This window comes from Tupaia chinensis, unplaced genomic scaffold, assembly GCF_000334495.1.
Source record: "Tupaia chinensis unplaced genomic scaffold, TupChi_1.0 Scaffold000606_1, whole genome shotgun sequence".
Lineage (NCBI taxonomy): Eukaryota > Metazoa > Chordata > Mammalia > Scandentia > Tupaiidae > Tupaia > Tupaia belangeri.
This window is the reverse complement of record NW_006160124.1, coordinates 503,839-514,025: the sequence shown is the minus strand read 5'-3', so window position 1 is coordinate 514,025 and position 10,187 is coordinate 503,839. Positions and strand designations below refer to the sequence as shown.

At 39.8% G+C, this 10,187-nt stretch overlaps 1 pseudogene; it reads left to right on the top strand.

Moving 5' to 3' along the window:
- The first annotated feature begins 6,606 nt into the window (after positions 1 to 6,606).
- LOC102486377 (lipoyltransferase 1, mitochondrial-like) lies at positions 6,607 to 9,796 on the top strand (annotated as a pseudogene).
- The last annotated feature ends 391 nt before the right edge of the window (positions 9,797 to 10,187 follow it).

Sequence of the window (10,187 nt, the reverse complement as noted above, 5' to 3'; positions counted from 1 at the left end):
AATTATGACTGTTTATACCTAAACAAAACAGACGTCATGTTTTATGATTATTGTTCCTATACTTTGAATGCTTTACCTTTTGGAGTAAAATCTTTCACTTCCCCTCACCCATCCTACCCCTGTAAAACTCCTTCTATAATAAATACGCATGACTCCTGGCCATCAGGGCTGCAGTCCTGAGTTTACTCTGGCTGTAGCCGGCTAAGAACATGCTAAGGGCATGAGGTCTTAGTCTAATTCCTGTTCACCCATGTCGCCTTCCTGTGAACCCATCCTGGCTAGAGCATGGCTTCCGGCAATATATATATATATGATATAAATTATTCATACATTAAATTGCTATACATCATTTAGATTGTGAAGAGACTTTACCCAGCATGATATACACCTCAGTCCAGCCCTCTGCTCATTAATTCTGATTGGCTATACACAATCTGACTCAAGAAATAACCATTTTCTTGGATAGTAGACTTGTCTTTGGATTGTAGTCTCGAGGTTCTCCTTGTTACATGCAAGGAGAGCCATGCAACGCAATTTATTCTATTTATCATTTTTACCTCTTTACTTTTTTTCTAGAATAAAAGTAATATGATTTTCCATTTTCTTTCTTTTTTTTTTTAAGAGATTTCTGCAATAGGGCATGTGCACTTGCCAGAGAGACAGAGAGATAGAAAGTGAGGAATCACCCCCTAGAGAAGATGTCCACACTGCAATCCTTTTTTCTCTTGGGATTTTTGGGAACACATGCACATACGGCCAGCATGAGTTTTTTGTTTGTTTGTTTTTGTTTGTTTGTTTGTTTTTTGAGAGGTTTTCGCTATATGGCGCATGCACTTGCCAGACAGACAGAGAGAGACATAGAGATAGAAAGCGAGAAATCACCCCCCAGGGGGGATGGTCACGCCGCAATCCCTTCTCCTCCATTCTCCTCTCAGGATCTTGGGCACGCACACACATGCGCCCGGCGTGAGTTTTAAGCCACCAGGTCCGGGATGCGAACCGTGGTCAACTATGTGGGAGTCCAGCAACATAGCCATTACGCTAACTGCTGGTTCCCAAGCAGCGTGAGTTTTAAGTCACCAGGTCCAGGACTCAAAGAGTGGTCGGCCATGTGGGACTCCAGTGATGTAACCATTATGCCATCTACTAGTCCCAGATTTTCTGCTTTCAAAGTAGTGACTACTCAATAAAAATTTCAAGTACGCCAACTTAAAGAAAGTGAGGGTGTGTGGAGAGGGGAAGCTTAGTACAAGAAAAATTAAACTGGGTCAGCCTCCTGGTTGAAGGAACTGGATCCCATGTGGCCAACTGTGGTTTAAATCCTAGCCACTGAGGCATGAGAAACGTGCTGGACAAGTGTGTGCATGACCAAAATTCAGACAGACTGGAGAAATGGAGCAGAAGAGATTGCGATGTGACATACTTCATGGGGGGATGCTTTCTCCTTTCCTCTCTCTCTGTCCCTATGTCTCTCTTTGTCAAGCACATATGCCCTCTGACAATTAAAAAACAATTAAAAAGGAATGAAAACGTATATTAAATAAAATAATTCCCCACAGAGTTTTTCTTTCTTCCTTCCTTTTTTTTTTTTTTTTTTTTTAATTTTGCCAGTGGGTATGTGTGTTTTCTGGAGAGAGAGAGAGAGAGAGAGAGAGAGATAAACTAAGAAAGCACTATCCATGAGGAATGGTCACATCATAATTCTGTCCCCTCCATCTCATCCTTTCAGGATTTTGAGCACACATGCCTATATGTCCTGTTTGTTTCTCAAGCCACCAGGTCTGGGACTCAAACTGCATGGTCAGCTTTATGGGATCCAGCTGCCTTAACCACTAGGTCACAAGCTGGCCCATACACCACAAAGCTTTAATTATGATTCAACTTTTTTTTTTTTAAGAGAGTTTTTTGCTATAGGGCACATGTACTTGCCAGAGAGACAGAGAAATGGAAAACGAGAAATCATTCCCCAGGGGAGATGGCCATGCTGCAATCCCTTCTCCATTCTCCTATCAGGATTTTCGATGCACACACACACATGTCCAGAGTGAGTTTTAAGCTCCCAGGTCTACGACTTGAACTATGGTCGACTATGTGAGAGTCCAGCAATGTAACCATTATGCCATCTGCTGGTCCCATCAACCTTCAAAATTAATTTACAAACATATTTTAGTTGTTATTATTAAGAATATATCTATAATTATGGGACTAAATTCTAAGACCTTTAGACCCTGCCCCATCAACAGCAAACAAAGTAATTGGTGACTTAACAAATTGTTAACATTAATAATAGGTTATCATTATTATTACTAGAAGGTATGTGTGCTCACCAGAGACAGAGAGAAAAAAAAAGTATCCCTCATTGGGACATGGTCATACTGCAATCTTTTTCCTCCATTTTCTCCATCCCATCAAGATTTGGGCCATGCACACGCATGCTCAGTGTGTTTTTCAAGCTGCCAGGCTGGTATTCGAACCATGTGCAGCTATGTTGGGTCCAGGTCCCATGCACAAGGTTTAGCAGCAACCCTGTATTATAGGATTGACCTTAGTAATAGGTTCTTTACAGAAAGAAATTCTAAACTCTTTTTCCTATTTTGAAGAGGAAAGTTACATTACCATTTAATAATAACAGCCATTTTAAAAAATACAAAAATACCTTGGTGAAATAATGGCAATTTCTCCAAGTAGAGAATTAACAAATGCCTACAGTTATCATTAGCAGATCAGTCCTCTATCCCTTAGTCCCGGGTCCTTCCAGAGTCTTTGGGACTACAACACAAAAATAGACAAGAGTCTGGCAAGTAGAATCTTCAGGATTATTATATATGTCCATCTACTAGAATCATGGGAACAAGTTATGAGATGTCTCAATCCTAGCTGAAAGGCAAATATACTTCAAAAGCTTTATATACAATATAGGTGAAGAAGCTGCCCACGTTTCATATTTACTTAAAAGTTCAGTACTAAGCTTATTATTCTTAAGTCCTTCCATAGTAAGTGTTGGGATATAAGAAGATGGGAGGGGAAATCAAAAGATTGAACAATGTAGTCCATATCCAATTAAGAGCTGCTGCCTTGATTCACGAGTGCAGGTCTCAACCAGTGGCCTCCTCTTTTCTGTGGTGTTCTGGCATCTCATGGACTCTTTGCCATTAGCACTAGAAAATGACCCAAATAAATCAAAACACTTCTGATATCATACCACCAGGAACGTTAATTAGATCTGTGTTACCTTCCCAAGGTGTAGTTTCAAGATGAAATTTTAAAAATAAATATACAAACAAATATCAAAATTGCATATAAGACAAATAAAAGAAAAACAGGACAAGATGGATTTAAAATACCCCCTATCTTCAGACTTTTGTTGCTTAAACCGAGTTCTAACATTTCACTTGAAAAATCTCTCCTTTAAAAATCCAATAGAGAAGAAAACACAACTGCCACTCTACCCACTTTATACCAATCCCTTTTTTTCTTCTCAAGGGAAGAAGAATTGGTGACCAGGTTAAGAAAGCTCAAAATACTTATTTGGCCACAATTGCAAGAATTCACTGTACATTTAAAGTGCATAAGCTGTATATGGATTTTCTATCGGTCTTGTTTCTTCTCGGGGCTGAGTGTGTAAATTCACCTGGAATTTTCACCTAAAATAAAGCAGGCCCTTCCAAGACTTAGGAAGCTGGTCACTGTTACTACCAGAACTCATGGCTGTCCTGAAAACAGTAACATGCCATGATATAGACTGAGGCTGGGAGCAGTAGGGAGGAGGTCCTGCTTAGGTTTACATAAATGCTTTCACCATAAATACTGATAAATTGGAGTGTGGCCAGAGGAAGGTAACCTTCTGAAAATCACTGATCTTTGTGGATCAGATAAATTGCCTTGAGCTAACTGGCCTCTCTTCTTATTGAAAGATGAACTGTAATTCAAGGGGCCAGGGTGAGGGAGTAATTGATTCTCCTGGCTAATCACACCCAAGTCTTACATATGAATATTCTGGCCTGAAAGTGCATTCCTATCCTCATCCACAAAGCTCAGCAACAAGAACTTCCTCTCTCACTTTCTTACACTGTCCCCAGGATATAGCCTTTTTAAAGTCTGTTTTTACCACCAGGGCTGCCTGCATTTCTTATGACCTGATAGCACTAGGTAACAAGATTGGTGAAACACGGAGGGGAGCAAATATGATTTGCTCCAGGCCCTGTACTCTACATTCTACCCCAAAGACTGCTCACTTCCTTATAACAAATTAGAAAAAGCACAATCGATAAGGCATGAGCCAGCCTTTTGAAATTCCTCATAGGTCAGCAGATGTGAACCCTGCAGAATTTTACACTTGAGAAGTTAACCAATTCTTGGTTTTTATTTCCAAAGACAGAATAAGAAGGAAAATACTTCCTTCTTTCCCAGGAAATTCATTAACGAACTGGCATTTCACATATAGCAGTATCAGTTACAGTAAGACTAGAGCTAAAGTTGGAAAAACAGGGTTTTCTCCCCAATAATCATCCTATCGCTCTTTGATAATCCTTACATAGTAAAGTTAATTAATAGCAGTATCTCTCTACCACAATAGCACAATATCTCTCCACCAGCAATAACAATCACATGACAAGGCAATTCTGATAAAAATGTAAACATGTATCTGAAATATTAAAATGTGTAAATTGAGAGAAAAACAAAAGTACTTTAAGATACTAGTATGGGGATATTCATAGTTGCATGTTTTATTTTATTGCCATAGTGTGTGCGTGTGCTCACCAGACAGACAGAGAGAGACAGAGAGACAGAAAGTGAGAAATCACCCCCCGGGGGGATGGCCACGCTGCAATCCCTTCTCCATTCTCCTCTCAGGACTTTGGGCACACACTCACTGTGATTTTCAAGCCTATGGGTTTGAAAACTGCAGAGTAAGCCATGTGAAAATCCAGAGGTTTAACCACCATGCCACCCCATTGCTGCATATTTTAAATGGCAAACAATTAGAATCAATTAAAATATCCAGATCAGTAAAGGAAGCTTCTTTTTATTAATTTTTTTAAGAGAGAGTTTTGCTATAGGGCATGTGCACTCGTCAGAGAGACAAAGATAGAAAGTGTGAAATAACCCTCTCCCACTAGGAGAATGGTCATGTTGCAATCCTTTCTCCTCTATTCTCCTCTTGGGATTTTGGGCATGCATGCACACGCACCCAGCGTGAGTTTTAAGCCACCAGGTCCAGGACTCGATCTGCAGTCAACTACGTGTGAGTTCAGCAATGTAACCATTATGCCATCTGCTGGTCCCAAGAAAGCTATTTTTAAAAAAACAAAAAAACAAACAAAAACTCTAGGTATATCTGTGTTTTTCTGGGGAAATCTTCATGATACCTAATTATTCTGGAAAGAAAAAAAAAAATAGAGACCTGTTGATGGCACAGTAGTAATGTAGCATTCTGTGATGCTGGACCCAATGGGAAGCTGCACCCACATGCATCTTGGGGCTTCCTTGTACACATCAGGCATCTATTTGCTTGCCTATATGGAGGAGTCCGACCCAGTGGGGACCCAGGATCTATTTGAGCTTTCAACCTTTGAGCACAGTCTTGGTCAGCTCAGCATGTTGGCAAGGCCGCTTGCTGTATGCTCCGGACTGTGGTAGTCTTGCTGGGAAGCAACCCCCCTCTGACTCCCTTATATACTACTATAAAAGAATTACATAGTTCTTTCATACATCTTGAGTATGTGGTAAGATTTCCCGAAAGTCCCCCGACCACTCCCTTTTGCCCTGACCACCTACTATTAATTACAATGCTTCATCCCTGCAGTCACAGTGGAGGGTGTGCTGAAGTTCTATCTAGGCAGAAATCTTCTTGATCTTTGGAAGGTCCTTCAAGACACATTTAATATAAAATAACCTTTTTACATACAATAGGATTAGGCCGAAACTGGCCCAGGACACTCCCGCCCCATGGTAACTAATGTTCTAACAAAATACATAATAGTAGTGCCATAGGCTACACAAGTCAATCCACAACAAAACACTTAGGTACCATAAACCCATTTTAAAGTTTTTCATTAACTTGTTAGTCATTTTCCTTTTGACTTAAGAAAAACTGGTACTGCTAGTTAGAGAAGCTGTTTAAAGTATCCCCTTATTCTCACCAAGTGAACAGTAGGCTCATCCCTTTACAATAGATAGATTAGGATTCCTCTAATTAAATTTTAGATCCCTATAGAATTATATAAGTATCATTTTTTATTGAGATCCATAAGAACTTGAGATTTTCTTTTAGTAATCACAAGATGGCTGCTGCCAAATATCAGCTGATAATTAACTCTGTTTACTGGAACTGTTTCCTGAAACTGCACTCTTTGAAGTTCCCAAGAACCTGCTTTCATCAATCAAACAATTGTTGAACTGTATTGATGATTAATAGACATGCCCTTAATCAAATCCTGAATGAAATTTATGATCCCTATTGTTAAAACTTTATGAATTGATAATTAGAACACATAGCCCCTCACTCGTTTACTTGTATGTATCACATTTTCAATAAAAAGCACAATGATTCCTAGCAGTTGTCACTCTTCAGAGAGCAATCTCTGAGAGTGTCCGACTGAGGACATGCACAAAAAAGGCACCGAGGCCTCAGTCTTTCCTTCCAGTGCCACCTCCGACGAGTCAACCCACTCCCGCCGAGGCTGGTCCTCAGCACCTATGATCTGGGCAGTCAGAGGCTGGGGATGGATCATATCATGAAAACCTTGTTGGGTGTCTATCTCTACATATCTCTCAATCTCTATTTCTCATTGGAGAAACAAAAAAATAAAATATTAAAAAAATAAAGAGAGACAATGATCCTATCGGTAAACATTAAAATGTGTGTGTGTGTGTGTGTGTGTGTCCTCATCGAGGTATAGTTGTCATTCAACAGATATTTATTATGTCCTATTGTATGTCAGGCACTGTTTTCCTCTATGTACTGTATTATAAACATCTTTTTTTTTTCGAGAGGTTTTTGCTATAGGGCGCGTGCACTTGCCAGACAGACAGAGAGACAGAAAGCGAGAAATCACCCCTCAGGGGAGATGGCCACGCCACAATCCCTTCTCCTCTGTTCTCCTCTCAGGATCTTGGGCACGCACGCACACGTGCACAGCGTGAGTTTTAAGCCACCGGGTCCGGGACGCAAACCGCCGTTGACTACATGGGAGTCCAGCAACATAGCCATTAAGCTAACTGCTGGTCCCTGTACTGTATTATAGAAACAATGAGGGAACAAGAAATAGTCCTTATTCTCGTGGAATTTCCTTGTGAAGAACAGTAAATAAGCAAATAAATAAGGTATTTGGGGGCCAGACTGGGGTGCAATGGTACAATACAACATTCTGCTAGGCTGATCCACATGGGAAGGTTCCAGGTTCCTGTCTGGAGACCTCCTTAAGCACACCGGTCACACATATTCCCAGAATTCCTGGTCAGCTGAGACTGGGGGTATATCATGGCATCAGGATACCATAGGGGTAATTCTCTGTCTCTCTCTCTCTCTCTCTCTGTGTCTCTTATCTCTCACTCCTGGAAGAAATAAATATTCCTTTAAAAATGTTTTAAAAGATAATCTCATATAGTTATCAATGTTATAAGAAAAATGAAACAGATACTTCTACATAATGATCAGTCCTAAAAAGAAAATAAAACAGACTGGGACCAGCAAATAGCATAATAAGTTAACTCACTAGACTCCCATGTAGTCAACCATAGTTCGAGTCCCAGGCCCAGCAGCCTAGAACTCACACCAGTCACGTGTACATGCATGTCCGAAATCCTGAGAGGAAAAAGGAGAAGGAATTGTGGTGTGGCCCTGCCCTCTGGGGAGTGATATCTCATTTTCTGTCTCTCTGTCTCTCTCTCTCTTTCTCTCCAGTGAGTACATGCACCCTATAGCAAAAATCTCTCTAAAAAAATTTTTTTAAAAAGGAAAGAAAATAAAACAGACTAATAGACAAACCACATAAGATAGAGTGAGCTAAGAATTGAAATATTTCAATCTGAGGAGTCTTTCAAGCAGAGAAGTCATCCGGTACAAGACCCTCCAACAGTACAAAGACAGTGAGGAGAAATATGGCCAGGGGAGAAGACAGAAACTAAGGAAGCAGGCAGCACCAGATTGTGAAGAATTTTTTAGATCATATGAATGAGTTTATATTTCATTCTGTATGTAGTGGGAAGCTAATGGAGGTGGGGTTTGGGGAAAAGTTATCCACAATTACATATTTTTTTAAAATGCACAAACACTCCCCACATCAGTCACCAGGATTAGAAACAGTGAATGTTCAGGGGAGGGAGAATTTCTTTATATCTTAATAATTATGTGCATAAGGATTTTTAAATATTTAATGAAGAAGTAGGCTAAGAATACAAGGTGCCAAACTAACCTTATGAATTTTTGTTTCTTTGTTTAATGTGCAATACTTTTTTCTAAGCACAGCTGTAATGTCATCAATACTCAAAAGACTATGGGCAAGAATAATATTATATTAACATCAATCAACATCTCCAAGTTTCTAAACATCCCACCCATTCGGGCAGAAATTACCCTTTTAAGCCCCTCTCTCTCTCCCAGTCTAATTCGAACCAATTACTCCTTGACCCTCGCTTGGACTTAATAAAGGCAGAAATGGCAAGTACCACAGAGGTAATAAGTAAATGCATTTATTCTCAAATTTGGGTATATAGTCAAATCACCTGGAAAGTTAAGAGAGGATACAGAGGGGCCGGCAGGTGACATGGTAGTTAAGGAGCTGAATTCCCAGATGGCTGACTGTAGTTCAAGTCCCAGACCTGGTGGCTTGCTTTCTCAATTTCTCTGTCTCTGTCTCTGTCCCCCTCTCTCTCTCTGGTCAAATGAAATAAAGAAGAAAAAAGGTGAATAAGATTAAATAAAATAAGTACTTCTTTAAAAGAAAAAAGAGAGGATACAGAGACTCAGGGAAGTGAGATAAGACTTGAAAGTCTGTATGCTATCCAACATTCTCATGTGATTCTAATACATGCCCACAGTTCAGAACCACCAAGTTGATCATTATTTACCTAATCTAGTGCAATTCCTAGCATATGCAAGCCCTAATACAAAGATTTTTATCTTTCTGCTTCTCTCTACCACCTGAACCACAGGCTACTGAAAAATTGACCTTTAATTTGATAGTTTAAAGTCTCAGAAACAGCCTCTAAGATTGACTGGACTCCTGCATATCACCATTCCACTTTATTATGTGATACTGATGGGACCCTCTTCTTTGCTGAAGAGCCCTTACCAAAGCTCAAGGCCACCAACTAGTGTATTTTCCTTGGTTCAAAAAATCTTGTGGGAAAAGATACCACTCTGACATGTGAAATATTGATGAATGCTATTCCTGCAGAGCATGCTACTAATCAAATTGATAATCATTAACTTAATATACCCAACAAATGAGACAATGTTCTCTGGAATAAATAACAAAGCCAAAGAACTACAAACTTGGGAGTGGATATATGACAACTCCAAAGGTTAGTATAAACACTTCTTTTAAGGTGTTATATGAATAATCATGCTTTAAATTAAAATATTCAAAGCCAAAAAAGAAACAGAAGAATTGAAATCCATAATACTGAAGTCCCTAACCATCAGTTGCTACTGGAACTATGCGACAAATTAAAGTTTAATTGGCAGTAAGTTTTGCCCAATTGAAAAAACCATGCTAACAGATTACTTAGAACATGTCCCAATGACCATGAACTACACAGTAAGTGGAATATTTTCTGTGAAAAATTTTAAAGGAATAATGTGATTCCAAATATATTTCTTAATACTGACAGTTTCAAAGAGAAAATAAAAAAATTTAGAGTAAGGGAACCAGCAGTTAGCGTAATGGCTATGTCGCTGGACTCCCACGTAGTCGACCGCGGTTCGCGTCCCGGACCCGGAGGCTTAAAACTCACGCCGGGCGCGTGTGCGTGCGTGCCCAAAATCCCGAGAGGAGAATGGAGGAGAAGGGATTGCGGCATGACCATCCCCCCTTGGGGGTGATTTCTCACTTTCTGTCTCTAATGTCTCTGTCTGTCGGGCGAACGCACGCGCCCTATAGTGAAAATCTCTCCAAAAAAAAAAAAAATTTTAGAGTAAAAGAAAAGAAAAGAAAAATTGGATTGGTTACAGTGAGAAGTTT